General features: G+C 48.5%; 1 protein-coding gene across 3 annotated transcripts in view; it reads right to left on the minus strand.

Annotated features, from left to right (window-relative positions):
* The window catches only part of C9H1orf210 (chromosome 9 C1orf210 homolog), a 41,781-nt gene extending 15,645 nt beyond the window's left edge, over window positions 1-26,136 (minus strand). For all 3 annotated transcript variants that reach the window (XM_075003408.1, XM_075003409.1, XM_075003407.1), the window contains exon 1: window positions 26,070-26,136. The gene's annotated coding sequence lies outside the window, so the exon portion shown is untranslated. The remainder of the gene's footprint in view (window positions 1-26,069) is intronic.
* Window positions 26,137-26,371: the final 235 nt, after the last annotated feature.

A 26,371-nucleotide genomic window follows, 5' to 3' on the forward strand; every position in this document is an offset into this window, starting at 1 on the left:
CACATGGGGGTGGGGGTGCTCTATGATGTGCTGGGGGTGGCACTGAGGGGCAGATGGGGGTGGGGGTGCTCTGATGTGCTGAGGGTGGCACTGAGGGGCACATGGGGGTGGGGGTGCTCTATGATGTGCTGTGGGTGGCACTGAGGGGCACATGGGGGTGGGGGTGCTCTATGATGTGCTGTGGGTGGCACTGAGGGCTGGCACATGGCGGGTTCGGGTGCTGTATGACGTGCTGGGGGTGGCACTGAGTACTAGCTGTTTCAGCTCTACCCCTTTCAGCCAAGGCCCCACCCTTCCAGGATGGTAGAGCTGCTCCTACCCATCTTGCCCAGGGTCCCAGAGAGTCTGTCAGTCCCCCGGCACTGAGTGGGGAGTCGAGGGGCAGTGTTACAGGAGTGTTGGGGGAGCATAGATGGAAGCTGGGGGGAGAAGGGGCAGCACTGCAGGGGAGGGAAGACAATAGTAGGATAGTGTCAAAGGACAATACTGAGGGCAGGGCTGTCCCTAGTGGGTGTGGACCCAGGCAACTCCTGGTCAACCCGGTCCTGCTCCACTTCCCCAAAGCCCTGCCCCTGTCCTATCCCTGCTCACTTCCTCCTGTCCCCACGTGGGGGCCTGGCATGAGGCAGCCTCAGAGATTAGGCCCTTCTGCACTCACTGTGGCAATGGGAACCAGAGCAAAGCAGCAGCCTGCTCTGCTCCACTGCCCTCTGCCAGGCCACTGTGCTCCTCCAAGGTGATGGGAAGCAGAACCTCCCCGACCCAGCTGTTCCACTGAGCCTTGCATTGTTGAGGGAGTGGAGCCAGCTGAGGCCAGGGCACTCTGCTTCCTGTCACTGCAGTGAAGTGGAGTAGAACAGCCTGCTTTGGGCATCACTGCTTCCCGCAGCTCCCGTCTCTGTGGTAAGCAGTGGGTGGCCCAATCCCTCCAACATCCACATCAGCCACACCGCCGGGGCTCCTACACCTGCAGATCCACTAATGTAATATATGACATCACGGGCCAGCAGGCCCCCTCCGCCATGGACATTAGACCAACCACCCGTCTCTGCGCCAAAGGGTGAATGGGTGTACATTGGATATCAGCAAGGGGAACACACACAAACCTGTGCGGGAATGCTGTAACCTACCAGGTCATTCAGTACAGGGTTTAAAAGCAGCCACGCGTCTTCAAAAGAGCGCACAGCTCAATTACAAAGGGAACCAGCGGAACTGGAGCTCATTTGCGACTTCAAAACTGTACAATTAGGTTTCAATAAGGGTCTAAATTGGCTAACATGCTGCAAAGGCAACTTCCCCTCAATGGATATTCCCATCTCCCATCAGCCACCTTGAATGGCCACACTCACCCAGACGGATCACCCTAATTTACAATGGAAAGCAACTTCTTTCTTTTGCAGTAGTTCTTACCTATATACCTGCCTTTGTATTTCTAATCCAGTTCATTGGATGAAGTGGAATTTACTCATGAAAGCTGATGCCCTAATAAATCTGTTAGTCTCGAAGGTGCTACAGGACTCACAGATACTGATTAACAGGCTATCCCTCTGAGACTGCTCTATAAAGTTCAGCTGTGCCTACAGTATGAGATAAATTCAAATTTAAAGCCATTAGCTCAATATTACCATGTGACTGTCTTCACTGTAAATACCATTAGCTTGATTTAGGGAACACTAATATCGAGATTACAATATCATAGTTACTTGATGGGTATGATGTCAACCTCAAATCAGGAGTTCAATTAAAGGCCAGTGTGGAAGTGCCACATCTTAAAATCAAATTGATTAGGCTCCAGAGGTGTCTCGTATGTAACCCACAATGCCCCTCACTTCTCTGATCTGGCTACTGCTCTCCAGTTCATTAGGTAACAAAAAGACCGGGAATTTCAAAGTGGAAGCGGCACGCCTGTGGCTGTGGGCTCATGTTTGTATGAGAGCCTGAGAAATGTCTTTCTTTCTTTGCTGTTAGCGCTGTGAGTGCATCCACTTGCTACAAATAGCCCCAGAACAGAGTTCGTGGTTCTGTCTCTACACTTGCTTTTTTTCTTTTCCTGTGCTGCCACGCACCAGCTGCAGCTGCAATGCACCATGTGGCAACAAGGCTCTTGTGCGGGTTGTGCTTGCATAAGACACCAAGAAACTTCTTCTCAGTGGCTTACATTTGTGTACAAACCCCCTTTCATCCCCCACAGGCACCATGCAGTCTGGGTCTTTCCCAACTCAGCCACATCATGTGGGTAGCGCCCAACCCAATGAAAGGATGTGCCTGCTGTTCGGTGCTGTCCATGCTGCCAGGCAGCACCATGTCCTAGATTGCTCGTGATTAGGGCTCCAAGGGCAGGAAAGATATTTGGGGGCTTGCAGCTGCTGGGGGGGATGTCTTCCCCTGTAGCTAAGATACTCGTAGAGGACCACTTCAACTGGTCCCCCACTGAACCCCCCCCGGCCCATAGCATGGGACCACTGGGGCTTGCAGCTGATGGGGGAAAGTCTCCCGCGTAGCTATGATACTCACAGAGGACCACTTCAACTGGCCCACCACTGAACCCCCCCATGCCTATAGCATGGGACTACTGGGGCTCGCTGCTGTCAGAGTGAAGTCTCCCGCAGCGGCTGAGATACTTGGGGGGACTACTTCAGCTACTTCAACATTCCAAGCAGCTCTGCAGCCACAGACCACAGCATCCCCCACATCCCACCAAAAATATTTTCAGGAGCTTGCTGTCCATTGCAGACACCTGCTGGTTTTATATTTTGATTTTAAAATCTTTTGGTAATATCTGCTATCTGTCTTCATGCTTTAACCCCTCAGAAACATGTGGGGCAGGGAGGCTACTTGAGATTCCTGTTTGTGTTACGAGTTCAGGGTATGGTATTTCACTGACATCACCTGTGTTGGCAATATGTGTGTAGTGAAGGGGAAAGTCAAAAATTCTTTTTTCCTAGACTTTTCTATACTCTCTCTGCTAACTTTAGAGCACAGTCCAGGCCCCTGTACTACATCAGGGATCACATGCAATGACGGGAGGTGGGACACTCAGTGGATGGCCAGTTGAGGACACAGTCGTCGCACAGAAGCCTTATGGTGCACCAGAAAGCCAAAGACTCTCCTCATCAGCAACTCTCTTTTCTAAAAAGCCTTCCTATCTTCTCTTTCTTCACGCTTTTCGGGGTCCCTGTATTATTTTCAATAAAGTAAAAAATCTTTTTTTCCTAGACTTTTCTATCCTCTTTCTTCTAACTTTGAGAATACAGTCCGGGTCCCCGTATTATTTTCAGGGATCGGATGCAATCACGGGAGGGGGTACACTCAGTGGATGGCCAGATGAGAATTCAGTTACAGAAGAAAGACATTTCTGTAAACTTTTTTGTCATCTGTGTGGATGCCCTACTTTTAGATGTTTGCTTAGCACAGGAGGGGAATGAGGAAACTGCAGTGTGGGAAGATGATGTCAAAGACCAGCGAGCACACCCAGAATGCTACGGGGATGAGGGAACTGTGGGTTAGCTTCCCACAATGCACTACTGCAACAGTTGATGGTCCCTTCCTGAGGTCCCTTCTGTCAGGGATTTTTCATTCCTCGGGCATAATCGTCCCCGTGGGCCAGGGGAAACAAGCCTTTGGCCATTAAACATCATTACAGGGGCAGGTAGACTCTAAAAGGTACATAGGCTGCCAGTTAGCAGCCCCCTGTAACGGTCACTCTGTGTCAGTTGGTTTCCCCGGTAACCTGACCTCACAAACACCTCAGAATCATGGATTTGAAATCCAGGCTCCTCATTGGGTACAGGTGAAGCGGCTTCTAGAGGCTTCCCTGGCCCAGAGGACCTGTTTGAAAGCATGCGCTTGGAACTCTCATATGTAAATAGCCTCATGAATTATGTATAAGATCACAGAATATAAGGCAGCGCTGCACAGCGCTCGCCGGCCCTTGGTGCGGATACGACTCCGCCACCTACGCAGGGAGGTGCTGGCTCCTGAGGCGTCCACCAGCCCTAGGCCAGCTGCCTCAAAGGCGAAAACTTTGCGAAGAGCTCCGGCTAAGAAGCCTTTGCGAAGATTCTTTGAGACAACACCATCGTCGCCCAGCAGGGCCCGCCTGCTGTGGCGCTAACTGTACCTCAGCCCTAAAAGAGCAAAGGCAGCTCTGAGGTAAACTAGGCAAGAGGCGAACTGGCCTCACCCCTAGGGTGAGGTACTGCGCGCTTGCCTATTAGAGCCCAGAGCCTGCCATCACAGCGGCACCTTCGACCTCGCCGCCAGCAAGCAGCTCAGAGGCGGATCTGGTGAGTGGCGAACTGGCCTCACCCCTAGGGTGAGGTACTGCGCGCACACCAGTTGAAGCTCAGAGCCTGCCACCTTCGCGGCACCTACACTCCCGCTGCCCGCCATCTTGACATCTCTTCACCGGACTGGACTTTAACTGAACGGACTTAGCACAATCAAACTGGACACGTAAACCTGCTTTACTTTTATTTACATCCAGTCCCACCTGGGAACTTGGGACCCTCTATGAGGGAACAGAGGGTGGCTCCTTCGTTGTTCCCTTCCCTGACGAGGGGAGGGAAGTGCCCGGGGGCTCGACCCTCTGAGGCCGGGCCTGGACATCCCAGGCAGGGTTTACCACTGCAGCCAAATACCGGCACATATAATTAATAATTGGGGGTTCATTGTTAAGTGTAAGTTTAAGTTGCTATAGTTATATTACTCTCAATGTTTTAAGGTAAAAGTGTTAACTAACCTTTTCCCCTTTATCCTGCCCCCCGTATCCTTGTTCACCCGCTCTCAATACACTGCAGGAGAAGGCACTGCCTCCCTGCCTCCCATCTGTTAATCCTACCCAGTGACCTGAGGAAGAGCACAAGCCTCCCAGGATCACTAGTTGGGCCCACTAAGAGGGTACCAGGGACCCCCTCAATATAAAGGGACAGTCCCAACTGGCCTTTGGGTACCAACCTTTTGGGTCGGGCCAGCAACCCGATCCCGCACGGAGGTGGGGTTTAGCACCCCCACCCCGGCTCTGGAAGGAGACAGCAGGGATTTCTAAGGACCTAACAACCCTCGTCCCTATATCCCTCTTTCCTCCTTCCCTTATCCCAGTAATCAAATCCTTTTCTTTTGTTGAAAAATAAAAATCAGTTCAAGATCTAAGAACAAGTTATCAAATGGATACTGTTACAAAAATGAATGTACGTATCAATAGAGCATAAGAAAGTTTGCATTTAAGAAGCTGTTACTTGTTATAGTTTTAATCTTGTTGTGTTCTTTAATAAAGTTTGTAGTTACTTTGTTTTAACCTTCCACCCTTGTCCTAGTCTCATTGTCCCTGCTAGCCACTCCTTTCCAGGAGGCTCAGGGCAGAGTCCAGAGGCTTACCTGGGTAGGCATTATCCGGGCTGGGTTTCGCAGCAGGGATTTGGCCCAGGTCCCGGCGTCCAACACATAGCGAGTCTGCTCCCTTGTTCAGGGACTCGTTTAAATATTCTAATTACTTTCCCATCCAGAGAGTCCCGTCATGGCGACGAGGATGGGATGTTGGGACCCACAATCCCTCTCAAACCCTTTGCCTGGAGATGTTCCGCCTCAGGGGCATGGGCTCCGCTGTCCCTGGAAAGTTGGGGCTCACATGGACGGTGAGACTCAACACCTCCTCCTTCACAAGGAGGAGGCTAATGGACAAGGATCTGACTATCAAATTGTCATTAAGAAAGACAGTCAGGAAAAAATTTACCTGACTAATATAACATTACCTGGTTTAGCTTGCCTACTGGAGTGCCACAATAGCATATCTTTAGAGCAACGAAGGGTCCTGTGGCACCTTATAGACTAATAGAAAAGTTTAGAGCATGAGCTTTCGTGAGTTAACTCACTTCTTCAGATGCTGGTCCTGGAAATCTGCAAGGCCAGGTATAAATAGGCCAGAGCAAGGCTGGGGATAACGAGGTTAGCTCAGTCAGGCAGGCTGAGTTGTATTGTCATCAGTAGATCTGGAGGTGTGAACTCCAAGAGAGGGGAAGCTGCTTTTGTATTTAGCCAGCCATTCACAGTCTTTGTTTAATCCTGAGCTGAGGGTATTGAATTTGCAGATGAATTGTAGCTCAGCAATTTCTCTTTGGAGTCTGTTCTTGAAATTTCTTTGCTGCAGGATAGCTACTTTTAAATCTGCTACTGTGTGTCCTGGGAGATTGAAGTGCTCTCCTATGGGTTTTTGTATATTGCTATTTCTGATGTCTGATTTGTGTGCATTTATTCTTTTACGTAGGGACTGTCCAGTTTGTCCGATGTATATGGCAGAGGGGCATTGCTGGCACATGATGGCATAAATTACATTGGTAGATGTGCAGCTGAATGAGCCCACAATGGTGTGGCTGATCCGGTTAGGTCCTGTAATGATGTTGCTGGTGTGTATATGTGGGCAGAGCTGGCAACGAGGTTTGTTGCATGGATGGGTCCCTGAGATAGAGTGACTGTGGTGCGGTGTATAGTTGCTTGTTAGGATTTGTTTTAGGTTGGCAGGTTGTCTGTGAGCAATGATAGGTCTGCCTCCCAAGGCCTGTGAAAGTGGGGGATCATTGTCCAGGATGGGTTGTAGATCCCTGATGATGCGCTGTAGAGGTTTTAGCTGAGGACTGTAGGTGATGGCTAGTGGTGTTCTGTTGGTTTCTCTCTTGGGCTTGTCCTGTAGTAGGAGGCTTCATGGCACACGTCTGGCTCTGTTGATTTGTTTTCTCACTTCCTCAGGTGGGTATTGCAGTCTCAGGAATGCTTGGTGCAGATCCTGTAGGTGTTTGTCTCTGTCGGAGGGGTTGGAACAAATGCGGTTATATCTAAGTGCTTGGCTGTAAACGATGGATCGTGTGGTGTGTCTGGGATGGAAGCTGGAGGCATGGAGGTAGGAGTAGCGGTCAGTGGGTTTACAGTACAGGGTGGTACTGATGTGTCCATTGTGTATAAGCACGGTAGTGTCAAGGAAGTGGATCTCGTGTGTAGATTGGTCCAGGCTGAGCTTGATGTTGGGGTGGAAGTTGTTGAAGTCCCGGTGGAATTCCTCCAGAGTCTCCTTCCCATGGGTCCAGATGATGAAGATGTCGTCAATGTAGCGTAAATAGAGCCGGGGTGTTAGTGGATGAGAGTTGAGGAAGCGTTGTTCTAGGTCAGCCATGAAAATATTGGCATATTGAGGGGCCATGCGGGTACCCATAGCTGTGCCGCTGATTTGAAGGTATATATTGTCTCCGAATCTGAAATAGTTGTGTGTGAGTATAAAGTTGCAGAGCTCAGCCGCCAGATGTGCTGTAGCATCATCAGGGATACTGTTCCGGACAGCATTTATTCCATCTTTGTGTGGGATGTTGGTATACAGAGCCTCTACATCCATGGTTGCTAGGATAGTGTTTTCTGGTAGGTCACCAACGTATTGCAGTCTTCTCAGGAAGTCAGTGGTGTCGCGGAGGTAGCTGGAGGTGTTGGTGACATAGGGTCTGAGGAGAGAGTCCACATAACCAGACAGTCCTTCAGTGAGAGTGCCAATTCCGGAGATGATGGGGCGTCCAGGATTGCCAGGCTTGTGGATTTTGGGTAGTAAGTAGAATAACCCTGGACGGGGCTCTAGAGGTGTGTTGGTGTAGATCTGTTCTTGTGCTTGTGTAGGGAGTGTCCTGAGCAGACGGTGTAGTTTTTTAGTGTATTCCTCGGTGGGGTCTGAGGAAAGTAGCATGTAAAATCTGGTATTGAAGAGTTGTCTGGAAGCCTCCTTCTGGTAGTCAGACCTGTCCATGATGACAGTAGCTCCTCCTTTATCTGCCTCTTTGATTATAATGTTAGGGTTGCTTCTGAGGCTGTGGATGGCATTGCGTTCCGCACGACTGAGGTTGCGAGGCAAACGATGTTGTTTCTCCACAATTTCTGTCTGTGCGCGTCGGTGGAAGCATTCTATGTATAGGTCCAGACTGTTATTTCTGCCCTCGGGAGGAGTCCACATGGAGTTATTCTTCTTGTGCTGCTGGGAGGTTGTCTGTGTAATGGTGTGTTGGTCAGTGTTGTGTTGAAAGTATTCTTTGAGTCTGAGACGGCGAAAGTAGGCTTCCAGATCACCGCAGAACTGTATCATGTTTGTGCGTGTGGTGGGGCAAAAAGAGAGTCCCCGAGAAAGGGCAGACTCTTCTGCTGAGCTGAGTGTGTAGCTGGACAGATTGATGATATTGCTGGCTGAGTTAGTGGTACCACTGCTGTGGCTCTGTGTGGCAGGCAGGAGTTTAGAAAGTTTGCAGTTCTTTTTCTTCTGTAGAGTAGTGAAGTGTCTAGTGTAAATCTCTTGTCTTATTTTAGTAAAGTTCAGCGGCGTGGAAGTTTGTGTTGAAGGTTGGTTATTGATGAAAGACTCCAGATTGGAGAGCTCTTTTTTGATGTTCTCCTGTTTGTTGTACAGGACGCTGATCAGGTGGTTCCTCAGTTTCTTTGAGAGTGTGTGGCATAATCTCTCACTGTAGTCTGTGCAGTATGTAGATTGCAAAGGATTTTTCACCTTCAGTCCATTCGGTATGAAATGGCTACCCCTCTGATACTTAATAGCATATCTTTTGATTCTCCTGATAATTCCCTCTCCATTATGGCTATATCTACCAAAGACCCTCAGCCCGATTCGGTAGAGGAGTCTTTGGTTAAGGTAAAAAAGATCATGGAGAAGATTAACCTGTCACATAAACCAGATGAGTTATTGCAGCTTATTACTCCTTCCCCAAAGGCGACTGATTTGATCAGACAATGGGCTGATGCCCTCGTTTCCACCGAGAAGAGAGGCGCCTTTGGGAGAACGAAATATTCTAAAAAAGAATTAATAAAAGTCCAGATTCAGCAATTATTAAAAGCGGCTGACACCGTTTCCAAACTGGAAGCCCAGTTTGGGGTGGCGCTGGCTCAGATCAATGAATATAACAATCAGGATAATCAGGAAGAGACCAATCAGGAATTTCATGAGAATCAAAACTCCCAATCATGTGCCCCTTCCGCGTCTGCCTATCCTGTAATGATTACTAAGACGGTTACTAACAATGAGACTCATGAGGCATCACAAACTACTGTCTCACGGGAAAGGACCAAAGCTGAATTAAAGACCCTGTCAGATGACACCAAGCGACAGCCGGGAGAGTCGCCTGTGGTGTGGTTGGGCAGACTCATTCTTGAACACGCCCAAGAGTGGCTTTCTCAGGCTGAAGCCAATTACCTAGCCACAAACGCTTCGTGGCATGGTAAAGGGTGCTCACTCCGAGACCTGCAGGTGAACAGAACATGGCCTATAGTGGTGCCGGCCTTGGCCATGCTCCTTAATAGGAGTTCCCTGCAGGTCACAGGTATCCCAACCAACAGCCTTAGAACATCCAAAGACCTGATTCGGGCCATAGCTGGGTCGGCAGCTATGGATTGGACCCCTGTTCCAGGCGCCCCTGTTCGTCTGACCTGGGAGCAATCTCAGTCCCCATTATATTGTATTTACGTTCAGGATTACACCAGACTCCCCATATCTGGTGCAGCTATTACAGCCGGTGTTTCGGGACTACCTTTCAAGGATCCTGGGATTGCTCTCTGGCTCAGGTCAGTGGAGGGCCTAGATGTGAGTCATCTTTTTGATGCTGAGGAGGATCTCCCGGACATTAACTCCTCCCACTGCCTAAGTTCTGACTCCAAGGAGCAGGCGGGACCACACCTCTCAGAGGAGCATGGAACTCCTCGGAGACAGCGTGGCCCTGTTAAGGTTCACTTTAATGATTCTAATTTGACCCATGGCACATCTACAGACTCCTTGTCTCAGCCTTCGCCCAGACCCAATTATACTCCTGAGTGCTCTGTATTGCGTCGGTACCGCAGTGCCCTTATAGGGTATCTCACGCGGAAGGGTAAATCTATCGATCAGCTACGGAATCAAACAAATGCAAACCTGGAAAGGGAGGCCATAACCCTCGGGTGGCAGCCAAACCGCTGGCTCCTAGGGTCTGGCACCCCTAACCAATCCAGGAAAAATACTCAACCAAAAAACGACTAGGAGGACCCGAAAATCGGGTCCTCAACCGTAAATAAGTCACTACCAATCACATTAATGTTTTAACCGATAGTATAGATACAAATCATGATTCACAACCCTATATTGTAATCAAAGACGAAAGCCATAAACACTGGAGGTTTTTAATAGACACAGGTGCCCAGATAAATGTTATTACCCCCAATGTAGCCCACCGAAAAACCAGGGTAGAATTACATGTCCAGGGGCTGAATCAGGTCAAGAAGGCCCCTATGGTGAAAGCCAATTTAGGACATATCAATGGACCGCTGTTAAAGTTCAGGGCGGTCATTGGGGATAAGAACATCCTGGGCATCAATGCCATTAGGGCACTAAAATTACAACCGATTTTGGCGGCGCTGCCCTTTGAGATACAAGACCCCTTAGTTGAGCGTCACTCCCCTGAGCTTGTTCGGCCGGATCCCTGGAAATTTCGGCCTATCCCAACCAGGGGGGCAGCAGCTTTGGCGGGGATCAACAAGCTCATTAGTAATCTAATCAAGGAAAATAAGATCTATAGAATTAATGAAAGTAAATACCTCTCACCAGCTTGGGGTATCCCAAAGCCTGGATCGGCGGCCCCGGCCCTCAAATTTCGCATGCTAATTGACTATCGAAGGGCCAATGAAAGAATTAGGCCAGTCCAGTATTCTGTTAAATGGACACGTCCAGCAATTGAGAAAGTGTTGGCCAACAAATTATATCAATTTGGCTCAACTATTGATTTAAAAGACATGTTCTATCAAATTCCGCTGGATGATCCCCACAGAGTACTGGACTTCTCCTTCGAGGAATGTCTATACAGGTGGCGAGTATTACCCCAAGGCTACCATAATTCCCCCTCAGTTGCCACTCAGTGGCTAGCCCGAACCCTGGAAAAATTGGCAGTTCCCACTGATTGTGAACTGCTCTACTACATCGATGACATCACTGTGGTGGGTAGGGATCGGTCAGTGGTGGAAAAATTTATTAATCAGGTCAGACACCAGCTAGTCACAGATGGGTGGAAAATCAATAATCAGAAAAGTCAAATCAAACCCATCCGTGAGTTTTCATTCCTTGGCATAGAGGTGATGGCTGACCACTGGGCAACCGAGCTTGATCCAGATGATGTAAATAAATGGTTAGAAAATCCCCCAAAATCAGTCAAACAGGTCCAAGAGGTATTAGGCTTTCTAAATTATCACCGCTCCTTGATCCCAACCAAATATGCTCCCGCTCTAGGTGTTCTTCAATCTAAACTTAAAAAGAAGAACAGCTTAGCATGGAGTGGTGCCCAACTAACGGCGTACAAATTAATGTTACAATCACTGATTAACCCATCAAAATTGAGTCGAATTGATCATAGCTCCCCGGTAGTGATCAACTTTGAGCTCAATTTTGATCAAGTTATAGTCAGGGTAGAGCAAAATGATCATGTTGTAGGAAGAACAATTAAGAAACTGTTGTCTAGTCAGGTCCGATATGGCATCTATGGAAAAATGCTACTCGCCTTGGAGGCGGCAATGTCCTGGAACCACCTCCATGGGACAGTGAGAGGCCCCGTTGTCATATCCCTCCACTGGCTCATGGAAGGGCACCCACTGGAATTTGGTGGAGAAGATCAGACATGGTATAAATTGTTATATTTGGCAAAGACTAATTGGTCATCTTGGACCCTAGTAGACGCCCCTCTCCCTGCAGAATTAAAGCCTTCCGCCATTATTATAAGAACTGATAGTCACGACCCTTGGTTATATTCCGATGGGAGCACTAATCAATTGGTGAAGTCTGGGATGTTCTGTGCCAAGTGCAATTACCTCAAAATCGTGACTGAGGCACAGGACACCTCTGCCCAGGCGGCAGAGGTGAGAGGCGTCTATCTAGCGGTCCAACACGCAATTGAAAAACACTCCACCGAGGCTCCAGTGTTGGGAGTAGACTCAGAATACGCGATTAAGACCCTTGTTGGTGAAGGATCTCCGCAAAAATATGAAGAAATGTGGCACCAAATTATTAACATGTTAAACAAATCAAAATCACGTATCTGGTTTGTGAGACATTGCCCTTCCCATAGACCCGACTTGGACCCACTACACAGTTTTTTGGACTCTCAGCTACAAAGCTACAGAGGGCAAACTCCCCCAGACAATTCCAATCAGGTCGAGGTGGATATTAACACCACTTCTAAAAAATCTGATTCGACCGAACTGGCCCGCTGGCTTCATCAGACCTGGGGCCACTGGGGGTCTAAAGTTTGCCGGAAGCTTTGGAGGTCAGAGTCCAACTGCCCTGACATAACTTTTAAAAACTGGAAAGCAATTACACAGAGTTGTCTTGAGTGTAACACCAATAAAAGATTAAATCAAATCAAGTATCAAAAAGACTCCCTAGGCCCACAACACTTCAAGCCTGGCACCACCTGGCAGGTGGATTTAATGGGACCCCTGCCAGGAGCACGCCAGTTCCCTAAGGCTTTGGTAGTTGTGGACCTAGGGACTCGACAAGTGTGGGCAGCACCGACCAAAAAGACCACTGCAGAGCAAATAGAAAAATTATTAAATAAATGTGCCGCTAGCTGGGGAATTCCCACAGAAATCCAGTCCGATAATGGTCCTCCGTTTAATTCTAATCTGCTGGACAAATTAGCTCGATCATGGAATACAAAATGGCATTTTCACCTTCCGTATCATCCTGAAGCAAATGGAGTCGTGGAACGTAAAATTGGTATAATCAAAGAACATTTAAGAATCATGAATCCCAACGTAGACTATAAGGGTTGGCATCTGTATTTGGACAGGACACTGTTAGACATTAATAGAGCCACCTCTAGGTGGCCGGAGATCCAACCCAAAACCAAGGAACCTTGCGTGCCAGTGTACAATCATGCAGATAAGGTTTGGGTGCAAATACCAGGAGAAGGACAATCAAAGCTAATCATGGCTGACGTCGACTTCCCTGGAACCTACCCGAATACTTACCATCTAATTAACCCGCAGATTATTGTACATCACAATTGGATCAGTCGTCGAGGAACTTAATCAGGTTTTAATCGAGATCCATTAATCATTGTTTCCAGATTCTTTTGGTCCTCCTCAACCTGCCCGGCTCCATCCCCAATCATTGGGATATTAATAATCTGTATGTTAAAACCTCTACCGTCATAGCCCAAGAATTAAATCTAACTCACTGCTGGGTTTGCACTGTCCTGCCCGACTGCTCTGAGGCAGGGGTCTCGCTGGTTCCGGTACCATTGACAGAGCAACTTATTACATATTCACCACGTCCACCATCACTGAATCTGGACAGCCCTCTCGCCCTAAATCCGGATCCGGAGCGTCATCTAACCTGGGCGGAGGAATGTCTCAATAACACGGACTATCTAATTGTTAAAAAAGTAGTAGGACAATGGTGCTGGGTGTGTAATGGGACAAACGTAACTCAACCCACACACCGTATGGGGGGCAACTGGCACGACGAAGAAACAGAAATCAAACCGGTACCAGTGGGAAGAAGCATATGTCTAAATTATGTTTTGAAAGAAGGTATTATAATAGAAAATCAGTGGAGAAAAAACACCAATTACTTTTGGGCAAAAACGGACACAGAAGAAGATTCTGTAATAAAAATGAAAGAAGCGGGGCTTGATGGGACGCATAGCTGTGGATATAATAATGAATCGGAGTTGTACCATTGTAATATAACTGGTGGTTTAACGGGGAAACAAACTCCCTTCACGAGATATTACAGCCACTACTCCCAAGATTATATGAAATATGAATGTGCAAAGCCCATGGTCACCCTAACAGGCCATTATTTCATCTGTGGCCGCAGAGCATATAAAGCTCTGCCCCCTGGGTGGAGTGGAGCTTGCTATTTGGCATATGTCCTCCCAGACGTACGAATTCATGATAGGCTACCTAAGGGAAAAGTCAGAAATGTAAGGGAATTAAACCTAAAATCACTGGACTTAACTTCCCACCAAGTGGAAATGTTAAAAACGCCACCCCTAACTTATAATGAAAGTAGTAGGGTGGGCATGGCTCCCTCCTTTGGGGGTGGTCAGACTGGGAAAACTTATGATAAAACTACAAATCTTACTGGAGATAATTGCAAATGAAACTGGCCATGCTTTAATTGAGCTAGCCACTGAGTAACAAGCTATCCGCAAAGCTGTGCTCCAAAACAGCATGGCTTTGGATATGATCTTGGCAGCCAAGGGAGGTGTATGTGCTTTAATAGGAGAGGATTGTTGTGTCTGCATTCCCGATAATTACGAGTCTATCGTGAGTAGAGCCAAACACATTATGAAAGTAGCCTATGTTCCCCCAGAACCTCCATCATGGATAGATTCATTAAATCCAGGACAATGGGACCTGTGGGCATGGATCACAAAACCCTTACGGTATCTCAGCGGGCAGATCTTGAGAGGGTTTATTTCATTATTGATAATCATTGTTGCTATTGGATTGATTGTCTTGTTGTTCAAATGTATAATCAAGTGTTCTATGTACTGTTGCAAATCATGTTGTAAATTCTGTTGCAAAATCAATAATAATGTACTTGTGTTATTTGACTTCAACTTACCAGAGAAATCAAAAGGCTCAACTAGACCGCAATTGGCATTTAATTGGCTATCTAGGGACCCTTTGCGTTCCCAAAAACTCTCCTGTTGCCTGTAAGAGCCAAAGAGCTTGCCCTTCCCCACGTGGCCGCGGGGGCATGTCAGGGATTTTTCATTCCTCGGGCATAATCGTCCCCGTGGGCCAGGGGAAACAAGCCTTTGGCCATTAAACATCATTACAGGGGCAGGTAGACTCTAAAAGGTACATAGGCTGCCAGTTAGCAGCCCCCTGTAACAGTCACTCTGTGTCAGTTGGTTTCCCCGGTAACCTGACCTCACAAACACCTCAGAATCATGGATTTGAAATCCAGGCTCCTCATTGGGTACAGGTGAAGCGGCTTCTAGAGGCTTCCCTGGCCCAGAGGACCTGTTTGAAAGCATGCGCTTGGAACTCTCATATGTAAATAGCCTCATGAATTATGTATAAGATCACAGAATATAAGGCAGCGCCGCACAGCGCTCACCGGCCCTTGGTGCGGGTACGACTCTGCCACCTACACGGGGAGGTGCTGGCCCCTGAGGCGTCCACCAGCCCCTAGGCCAGCTGCCTCAAAGGCGAAAACTTTGCGAAGAGCTCCGGCTAAGAAGCCTTTGCGAAGATTCTTTGAGACAACACCATCGTCGCCCAGCAATGCCCGTCCGCTGTGGTGCTAACTGTACCTCAGCCCTAAAAGAGCAAAGGCAGTTCTGAGGTAAACTAGGCAAGAGGCGAACTGGCCTCACCCCTAGGGTGAGGTACTGCGTGCACACCAGTTGAAGCTCAGAGCCTGCCACCTTCGCGGCACCTACACTCCCGCTGCCCGCCATCTTGACATCTCTTCACCGGACTGGACTTTAACTGAACTGCACTTAGCACAATCAAACTGGACACGTAAACCTGCTTTACTTTTATTTATATCCAGTCCCACCTGGGAACTTGGGACCCTCTACGAGGGAACGGACGGTGGCTCCTTCGTTGTTCCCTTCCCTGACGAGGGGAGGGAAGTGCCCGGGGGCTCGACCCTCTGAGGCCAGGCCTGGACATCCCAGGCAGGGTTTACCACTGCAGCCAAATACCGGCACATATAATTAATAATTGGGGGTTCATTGTTAAGTGTAAGTTTAAGTTGCTATAGTCATATTACTCTCAATGTTTTAAGGTAAAAGTGTTAACTAACCTTTTCCCCTTTATCCTGCCCGCCGTATCCTTGTTCACCCACTCTCAATACACTGCAGGAGAAGGCACTGCCTCCCTGCCTCCCTATCTGTTAATCCTACCCAGTGACCTGAGGAAGAGCACAAGCCTCCCAGGATCACTAGTTGGGCCCACTAAGAGGGTACCAGGGACCCCCTCAATATAAAGGGACAGTCCCAACTGGCCTTTGGGTACCAACCTTTTGGGTCGGGCCAGCAACCCGATCCCGCACGGAGGTGGGGTTTAGCACCCCCACCCCGGCTCTGGAAGGAGACAGCAGGGATTTCTAAGAACCTAACAACCCTCATCCCTATATCCCTCTTTCCTCCTTCCCTTATCCCAGTAATCAAATCTTTTTCTTTTGCGGAAAAATAAAAATCAGTTCAAGATCTAAGAACAAGTTATCAAATGGATACTGTTGCAAAAATAAGTGTACATATCAATAGAGCATAAGAAAGTTTGCATTTAAGAAGCTGTTACTTGTTATAGTTTTAATCTTGTTGTGTTCTTTAATAAAGTTTGTAGTTACTTTGTTTTAACCTTCCACCCTTGTCCTAGTCTTATTGTCCCTGCTAGCCACTCCTTTCCAGGAGGCTCAGGGCGGAGTCCAGAGGCTTACCTGGGTGGGCATTATCCGGGCTGGGTTTCGCAGCAGGGATTTGGCCCGGGTCCTGGCGTCCAACGCATAGGGAGTCTGCTCCCTTGTTCAGGGACTCGTTTAAATATTCTAATTACTTTCCCATCCAGAGAGTCCTGTCACCTTCCAGCCCTATGATTCTGTGATTCTGTGTTTGCCAATTTGAGTGTAGCAGCAATAAGTTGACTTTCTGAGGAGCACATGGAAGGTGAGGATGGTCAAATCTGAACATATTAATTCCAGAATTACAAAATCAATATTAATAAAGTTGAATTTATCTCATAGTTTAAACGTAGCCTATTTAGTAATGAGAGGGTCTTTTCTCTGGATGCAGACAGGTCCTTGTATGAGGTCCTCTGGAGGCCCCAGTAGACGTGGACAGAGGAGGCCATAAAAGCATGGGAAAGATTAAAGAAAGGGTTAATGGAAGCACCGACCTTGGCATCTCCTGATAGTGATTTCCCATTCCTTCTGTATCCCAGTGTGAAGAATTTCTTCTTTCTTAGCATGATCACACAGGATGCTGGCACTGGGGAAAGTGCGGTTGCCTACTACAGCCAAGCATTAACGGCTCCAGAAAGTAAATTGGAAATCTGTAAACAGCTTGCTGCCTATTGGACACTACAAAAAGCCCCAAAACGCATTATGTACTATGATTAAAAATAATAATTGCATGTGGCTACACATTCTCATAGGAAAGAAAAGAGTTTGTTTGTTATTTTCACAGACATCTACCAGCCTGGAGGGGGGAATGCTGTCCGTAGACAGTAGTAGGCATCCTTCAGTCTGCATAGACTATGGATCGCACCCTTTAAAGTTTCAATTGAGGACTTCATTTACAGCATCTATTGTGACTATAAAGACCCACACGAGAGTGACAGTCCTTGCTGCATCTCTTGCAGATGTAGTGGGTGTCTGGCAAGTCATTATTATGCTTTCTGTGCGCTCGCTTCTCCTCTGCTAGCTGTCTGATCTTCAACTCGCCCTTCTGAAGGCCCTTGTGTAACCCCTGCCTCCATCTGCTGTGGTCGTCTGTTAGTTCTTCCCAGTTGTCCAGCTCGATGTCTGTCTCTCTGAGGTCTCTCTTGCAGACATCTTTGTAACGCAGCTGGGGGCGTCCTGGAGGTCTTTTGCCAGAGGCTAGCTCACCATACAGGATGTCTTTTGGAATCCTTCCATCATTCATCCTGTGAACGTGGCCAAGCCAAGAGAGTCGACGCTGCCTGAGGAGGGTGTGCATGGTTGGGATTCCAGCTTGCTCGAGGACGGCAGTGTTGGTCACTCTGTCCTTCCATGATATTCCAAGGATGCACCTGAGGCAGCGCAAGTGGAAGACGTTCAGCCTTTTTTCCTGGCGGGCATACAGGGTCCAAGTCTCGCTGCCATAAAGGAGGGTGCTGAGGATGCAGGCTCTGTAGACTTGCATTTTGGTGTGAGTGAACAGCTTGTTGTTATTCCACACTGTCTTGCTGAGTCTGGACAGAGTTGTGGCCGCTTTTCCGATCCTCCTATTTAGCTCAGTGTCCAATGACAGGGTGTCAGTGATGGTGGACCCAAGGTAAACGAACTTGTGGATGACCTCTAACGTATAGTTTTCAATGCTGATTGATGGGGATTCAGCAACATCCTGACCGAGTACGTTTGTCTTCTTTAGGCTGATGGTAAGCCCAAAGTCCTTGCACGCTTTGGAGAACTGATCCAGTAGTTTTTGAAGCTGGTCTTCTGTGTGAGACACTACAGCAGCATCGTCTGCGAACAGCATGTCTCTGATGAGGACTTCTCGCACCTTAGACTTAGCTTTCAGGCTTGCAAGGTTAAACAGTTTCCCATCAGATCTTGTGTGCAGCAAGATGCCCTCTGTTGAAGATCCAAAGGCGTGCTTCAGTAGGAGTGCGAAAAAGATCCCGAACAATGTCAGAGCAAGCACGCATCCTTGTTTGACGCCGCTCCTGATTCTGAAAGCATCTGATAATGTGCCGTCATATTGGATGGTTCCTCTCATGTCTTCGTGGTACGACTGGATCATCTTGAGTAACCGTGGAGGACAGCCTATTTTGTGGAGCAGTTTGAACAGACCATCCCTGCTGACCAAGTCAAAGGCCTTGGTCAGGTCGATGAAGGCTATGTAGAGTGGCTTTCTCTGCTCCCTGCACTTCTCCTGCAGCTGCCTTAGAGAGAAGACCATGTCAACGGTAGACCTCTCTGCGCGGAATCCGCACTGAGATTCGGGGTACACCCTCTCAGCAATCTTCTGGAGTCTGCCAAGGATGACGCGAGCGAACAGTTTACCAGTGACGCTTAGGAGGGAGATTCCACGGTAGTTGTTGCAGTCGCTTCTGTCTCCTTTGTTCTTATACAACGTTACAATGTTAGCGTCGCGCATATCCTGTGGAACCTCACCCTCTTTCCAGCACAGGCACAGTAGCTCATGTAGGGGTTCCAGGAGTGTGTCCGCGGCACATTTGATTACCTCTGGTGGTGTACCATCCTGACCGGGGGCCTTTCCTGCTGCAATGCTGTCTATGGCTCTCTTCAGTTCATCCACAGTCGGTTCTTGATCCAGTTCGTCCATTACTGGTAGGAGCTCGACGGCATCGAGGGCTGCGTCAACCACAACGTTCTCGCGTGAGTACAGCTCAGAGTAGTGCTCAACCCAGCGCTCCATCTGTTTGGCTTTGTCAGCGATGACTTCACCAGATTTGGATTTCAGAGGTGCCATCTTGTTCTGGGTGGGTCCTAATGCCTTCTTCATACCCTCGTTCATTCCTCTGAGATTACCAAAGTCGGCACAGGTCTGGATGCTGCTGCATAGCTGGAGCCAGTGGTTGTTGGCACAGCGCCTGGCTGTCTGCTGTACTGTTCTTCTGGCCTCTCTAAGCGCTTGCTGGGTACTCTGGCTCGGTGAGCGTTGGTACTCCAGGAGTGCAGCGCGCTTCTTTTCAATGACTGGAATCATCTCATTGGAGTTAGCTTTGAACCAGTCGTTCGTGTTTCTAGCTCTTCTTCCAAACACCAACAAGGCCGTGTTGTAAACTGTATCCCTCAGATGTTACCATTTGGATGTCGCATCGGCGCCCCCAGGGCCGCTGTGCAGATTTTCCTGGAGGGTCTCTCTGAACTTTTCAGCTTTCTCCAAGTTTGCCGTCTTTCTGGCGTCAATGCGGGGCCTTCCAGCAGGTTTAGAGCGGTACAGCTTCTTGGGTCTCAGCTTGAGCTTGGAGCAAAGTAGCGAGTGATCTGTATCACAGTCAGCACTATGATAGCTGCGTGTCAGAAGGACGTTTTTGAGGTTATTATGCCTTGTGATGACCACATCTAGTTGATGCCAGTGCTTCGAGCGTGGGTGTCTCCATGACACTCTGTGCTGTGGCTTCGTTCGGAAGAATGTGTTTGTGATGCACAGATTGTGGTACGTGCACAGTTCAAAGAGATGCTGTCCATTGTCATTCATTTTTCCCACACTGAAGTGTCCTAAGCAGGAAGGCCATGAGGCCCAATCAGCTCCAACTCTTGCATTGAAGTCACCCAAGATGTACAGTTGTTCACGAGCAGGTATTTGCACTACAACAGCACTAAGCACGTCGTAGAACTTGTCTTTTACTTCTGGTGTGGCGTAAAGGGTTGGAGCATAAGCGCTGATCAGGTGGACAGGACCGGCGCAAGTTTGAAGCGTGATCCGAAGAAGTCTTTCTGATCTGCCCATGACTAATTCCACCATTTGTAGAAGGGTGTTTCTGACAGCAAAGCCAACACCATGCTCTCTGGGTTCTTCTTGAGCTTTACCCTGCCAGAAAAAGGTGTAGTCCTTTTCCTTTAGAGATCCCGAATCTGCGAGTTGCGTCTCTTGCAGTGCAGCGATATCAACTCTGAGCCTCTTCAGTTCCTCGTTGATGACAGCGGTCTTGCGGGTGTCACTGATGGCGTGAAGATCTTCAGTCAAGCCGGTCAGCATGATCCACACATTCCAGCAAGCAAGCTTGAATTGTTGATGTTTCTCATTTCTTGTTGATTTTCTTATTGGTTTGCCTGGTGCCCAAATTTCAGTCACTTGTCAGGTTCAGCAACCTTAAGCCTCACACACCCAGTGAGGCAGGTGAACTGTGGCAGGACAGTACCCTATTGGCTGGGGGCTGCCCAGCTTGAGGCGGGCGGTGACTGTCCAGTGAGATGTGAGCATCTCTCCCACTGTCGAAGGCAACGCCTGGCGCTCGTTCTGTACGCCAATCAAGCAAGAGCTTATAACCGGTATCTGTTGCCTCCCGTGTTGACGCAACGCTGTTCAGCAATGCCAGAGTACCTCTCCGGGCGCGAGCCTGGGTATTTATTATGGAGACTCTGGGCTGCCCAGACACCAGTGTCCCCCTCTCGGCTTTACTGATACAGTCCAAAGGAGAGGATAACCTCCACGTCTGGTACCAGCTCAGCTGCAGGAGTTGCCGGGACAGTGCCAGAAGTTGACACCGAACCGCCTTCGGACTCCACTCCGGATTTTTGTCAGGGTTCACTCCCTTAGCCTTGCTCCTTCCCAGGATAACCCACAAGGCAGTGGGGTGTGGAGAATGTGGTTAAGGATCCCACTACTTCATACGTCCCTGTCACCACAGCTCCCTGTGGAGCAATGACCTCATATCCCTGGGACCCTCCTCCCTACCTTTCGCCCCGCCCCCCCACCTACCATCATCATAGGACCCTCCCCAACCCATTACCCCCATCTGCTCCCATGTCCACCCTCCTCACTGCACTGGCCCCTATCCCCCCAGCTGCTCTCAGTGCCCCCAGGTCCACCTTCCCCCATTGCTCTTCAGGCTCTTTTCTTCAGAGACTCCTCTTCCTGGTAGTGCTGCCTTGCAGGGCACAGGTGGAACACCATACCTGAAAAGGACAATAAAACACGGGGCTCCTCCCTCAGCGAACTCCCAGAGGCAAACTCCCTTCCCTGTTAGCTGCTGCCCCCTGTTCACTGGGAGCTCCCTTCTTACAGAGAGAGCTGCTGGCTGGTCAGTCCTGGCTCAAAGCCTTGCCTCCAGTCTATTCAGCCCTTGAAGGCTCACCTGGCAGGGAACTCCCCCAGTTCACACCTTGCAAACTGCTCTTCTCTGCACAGCACAAGCTCAGGCACCCACCCAGGCAGCTGATCAAAACTGCTGTCCAATGCAGCGTGAATTATCCAACACACAGGGACTCTCTAATGCCACACAGATTAACCAGACATATGCAGTGGTTCAAAACCGACAAACTGAGACCTTACCACCTACCACTATGATATAGACTGCAAGCCAAATCCATCCAGCTGCAACTGTTCTAAAGTTGGTGTGTAAAGCAGAAGGCAGGCAACAAGCAGAACATACCCACAAAGCCATGCCACCTGATCTTAAGAGAGCCCGAGAGTAGACAGTTGCAAATATAAAACAGCCCTATACAAAAAAATTGATAACAACAGAGGAAGAATAGTTAAAAAAAACCTTTACTGAGTGTACACAGGAAGTCTGTTTGTTGCTGGATGTCTCACTATGTTCTTAATTCAAGAGAGTTCAAGAGGGCGTGAAACCGTTAAGAGGTCCCGTGGACGGTGTGAGGCTGGTAGCAGCCCCCGGCGCGCCAGGACCGGGTCTTCTTGGAGTTGGGTTGCTTGGGAATGCAGCCCAAAGGGGGTGGTAAACTCCATCTATGTTCTTAATTGTGACTGGTGTATTTTTGTTTATGTTTGTTTTTGTTGGTTTGTTTGTTTTTACTGTAATTTTAGAGACAGGTTCCTGTTATACCTCTGAAAATCACACACCTACTGAACAGGCATACTTATCAAATAAAATTCAGCAGCTACAAAACTGGCCACAAATAACGGATCACACAGCCATCATAAAGCATGTGCAGGAACAAGGAATAAATCATATTGATCCAAAGTTTTTACAATTTGCTAAATTTAACAAAATATCTAAATTGTATCATGAGGATTGTAAACACGTGTACCTCATGACAGCCATCCTAGATGGATGCAAGAGCTGATCAAGGTGTACTATGCAAACAGTGTGGGGACTGTGGTAAATAACATGTACATACAACATTACCCCTCTGTGTGATTGGTCACTGACACCAGCCTCAAGGTTAATCAGGCTCACTGTATGAAACAAAGCATGGTGGCTGTGTGAATGCTAGGCTACAACTGATACTAATGATAGCAAAAGAGGCTGGGTTCGGATGGTCCACGAAGAATTGGTTCAAGAGGCGGTACGGCTATAAGATATGGTCTGTGTCTGGATTACTCAAATTTTTCTATACCTGGTACTGCCAATGATATTGGATTTTGTGTGCCTGTTACCAGCACAATTCAAACTGGTTCCCAGGACTTTTGGCCAACCACCAATGTTACCACCACTACTGAAATGCTCACTCCTCCTAGATACCTACACGATCTTTTGACTGATTGTTTCCTCCTGTGGAACAATAAAAGCTAGACATACATAATTTGCATTACCCCCAAGTGCCAAGTGCTCAGTGATACGCAAACACATTCCAGTAAGGTATGACATGTATGGTACCAGGACCCTCCCCACAGATAACAGCTTAGCACCAGCTACATTCCAACCCAGGTTCAGTACAGGGTCTTTATGACAACATGATGGATAGTGTGGTTTGATGGTACCAACATCTTCAAGGTAGTGGGTACCATATGACTATGTTAACTTATTACAGTTAGGGGAGGTCCCTGGGATACGTAACATACACATAAGTTGCTTGTATCTAGTTCTAAAAGCATCACTCAACTGAGGTGCACCAAGTGACCTAGGGGATGACAGAGCCTCAGTGCTGTCAAATGAGTCGCATCCATTGTCACGGTGGATGCATGTACCAATGTACACCCAAATTACACGTACAACATGATGGGGTCAAATTTAGCTACGACAGATCAGGAAAGGGATCTTGGAGTTATAGTGGATAGTTCTCTGAAGACATCCACGCAGTGTGCAGTGGCAACTAGTAAAGCAAATAGGATGTTAGGAATTATTAAAAAAGGGATAGATAATAAGACAAAAGATATCATACTTCCCCTATATAAAACTATGGTACGCCCACATCTTGAGTACTGCGTGCAGATGTGGTCTCCTCACCTCAAAAAAGACATACTGGCATTAGAAAAGGTTCAGAAAAGGGTGACTAAGATGATTAGGGGGTTGGAATGGGTCCCATATGGGGAGAGGCTAGAGAGACTGGGACTTTTCAGTTTGGAAAAGAGGCGATTGAGGGGCGATATGATAGAGGTATATAAAATCATGAATGGTGTGGAGAAAGTGAATATAGAAAAATTATTTACCTTTTCCCATAATACAAGAACTAGGGGACACCAAATGAAATTGATGGGTAGTAGGTTCAAAACTAATAAAAGGAAATTTTTCTTCACACAGCGCACAGTCAACCTGTGGAACTCCTTGCCGGAGGAGGCTGTGAAGGCCAGGACTCTATTAGGGTTTAAAAAAGAGCTCGATAAATTTTTGCAGGTTAGGTCCATAAATGGCTATTAGCCAGGGGTAAAGTATGGTGCCCCAGCCTTCAGTACAAGGGCAGGAGATGGATGGCAGGAGATAAATCGCTTGATCATTGTCTTCTGTTCTCCTTCTCTGGGGCACCTGGCATTGGCCACTGTCGGCAGACGGGATACTGGGCTGGATGGACCTTTGGTCTGACCCAGTATGGCCATTCTTATGTTCTTATGAGGTCTAACTGAGGCCTCCACAGTGTTGGAGCCCATGTGCTATTGATAATAAACCTGGTTCCAGTTCCTTCGTATCTCTCTTGACTTGTGGTTATTGTGGGCGCTCAGAAGTCTGTGGTGCGGGCTAACTGATCAGAGCCAGCACTAGCGTTTGGAGAGGGCAAATACGCACACAATCAAAGGTTATCAGCACAGCAGGGAGAAGAACAGATGCCAAAACACCACACCGGTAACAACATCTCACTACAGACTACATACTGAAACACAAGTACAAAGTTATATTCCAGATGATTCATTTTATAATATATGGTAAAAATGAGACCACCAGCAACGTGTCAATCATGGTGTGCTGTGACACTGTTACTTTATGTCTGATTTTGTGAAGTGAAACTTTGCAGGTATGCAGGGCAAATATGACTCCTAAAAAGGGTTGTTACCACAGTCTGGAAAGGTAGGAAGCCACTGTTAATCATCCTTTCTCACAAGAGGGGAGCAGCCAGCATGGGGTGACCTGGAGCTCTGCCCCTCACCCCATTGCCACACCTTGCCAGGGCTGAGGGGCAAAGAGCCCTGGAGCTGTCTGCAGGAATATTGGGGCTGGGGGTAGAACTGATGCTGAGGCTGGGCAGTTGCAGAGACAGAACAAATTGCTGGAGGTCTAGATTGACATGATGGGTTGGGACAAAATCCTCTGAATAAAAGTTTGGCAGCACTACCCACAGAACATCTCGCACATGCTGCAAGGCAGCAGGCAGAGTTCAACAATCAAAAGACATGTGAAAACCACACAAACAGTATTTGGTTTCGAGTTTCAGAATTCAGGGGCTCAAGTCTTTGTTTCTGAACTCCTGCGGGCAACAGTGGTGGGTGTGTGAGGCAGGGAAAAGCAACAGCAACAGATTTTGAGGGGCTGGCTGTCGCTGGGGTTCTTTTAGCCACCGAGGGGCATCTCCCTCGGTGGTCACGATTTTGAGGGGCTGGCTGTAGCCAGGGTTCTTTTAGCAGTGAGGACAGGCACTGGGAAAAATCGGGCTAACTGATTTTAAATCAACTTTATCTTGTAGTGTAGATGCAGCCTCAGTCTCCTGGGGCTGCCTGGGCTTCAGCCCTAGGGAGGCGTAAGCCTTGTGCTGCCAGCCTTTCCTGTGCCATAGGACTGGGGAGGTCACTTACCTGCCCACCATCCCTGTGCTGAAGGATCTGGGGAAGGCCAGGGCCACAGGCCACCCATGCTCCAGAAGGGTTGGGGGAGCCAGGGCCACATGCTCCAGGCCACCCAAGGTTGGAACAAGAGAAGTGCCCATGCTCCAGAGGTGCTGGGCTGCAGGACACCCTGTTCCAAGGGGGCCAGGGAAGGCTGCGGGCTGCACCCAGCATCACCTGGGCTCAGGGAAGCCCTGCCCTTACAATGGGGTCCTTGGCTCCCATTGGGAATATGGGTGGCAGGTGCATGGTCTTGCACATAAGGGGTAGGGTGGGGGCTTGCCTCCCCTAGGCCTAGGTTCACCCATGGCCTGTGCAGAGGAAAAGAGCAGAGGTGTGCTGGTAAGGGGTGAGAAGACTCAGAAAGCCATATCCCAGGCTATAGGCCTAACTGGTTACTGAGACAGAATTACAGATGTGGGCTGTAAATCTGTGCCAGCCTGTTTTTATCAGTGCAGACCATGGCACTGAGGTTGCAGTCTGCATTTGCACTAGTAGAGCAGGGAGCCTTTCTCCCAGGTGCAGTTTTCACCCACAGCTGGAAGCCTCAGCACAAGCAGAAGAGAACCCACAGATGCCATGAGCACAGGGAATCTAACCAGGAACCAAAATAAACTCTGTCTATCCTTCCCCTTCTCTTCCCTTCCCTTCCCGAAATATTCCCTGTTGAGGGGGAGGCCTGGCAGTTACCTTAGGAGGTGAGCCTGCTGCCTCCTGCTTTCTTCCTGGATCTCTGTGTTGTGGGACTGAAAGGTGGAGTCTCAGAAAATGGAGAGTGACTGTGAAAAGGTGAAAGGTAAATGGAGGTGGTTTAAAGATTAACTGTAGTCAGCTGCTTTCCTACCTTCTTGGCATGTAAAATCAGCATGCTGCAGCAGGAGAGTCCAGCCCTTGGCAGGTAACAGAGATGGGTTGCTACTGGGGCTGTAAAATTAATTTGTGTTAGCTTCTGAGGATATTTGTGGAAGGTCTGTCCTATTGTTTGATCTGCA

Source organism: Carettochelys insculpta, chromosome 9 (genome assembly GCF_033958435.1).
Source record: "Carettochelys insculpta isolate YL-2023 chromosome 9, ASM3395843v1, whole genome shotgun sequence".
NCBI lineage: Eukaryota > Metazoa > Chordata > Testudines > Carettochelyidae > Carettochelys > Carettochelys insculpta.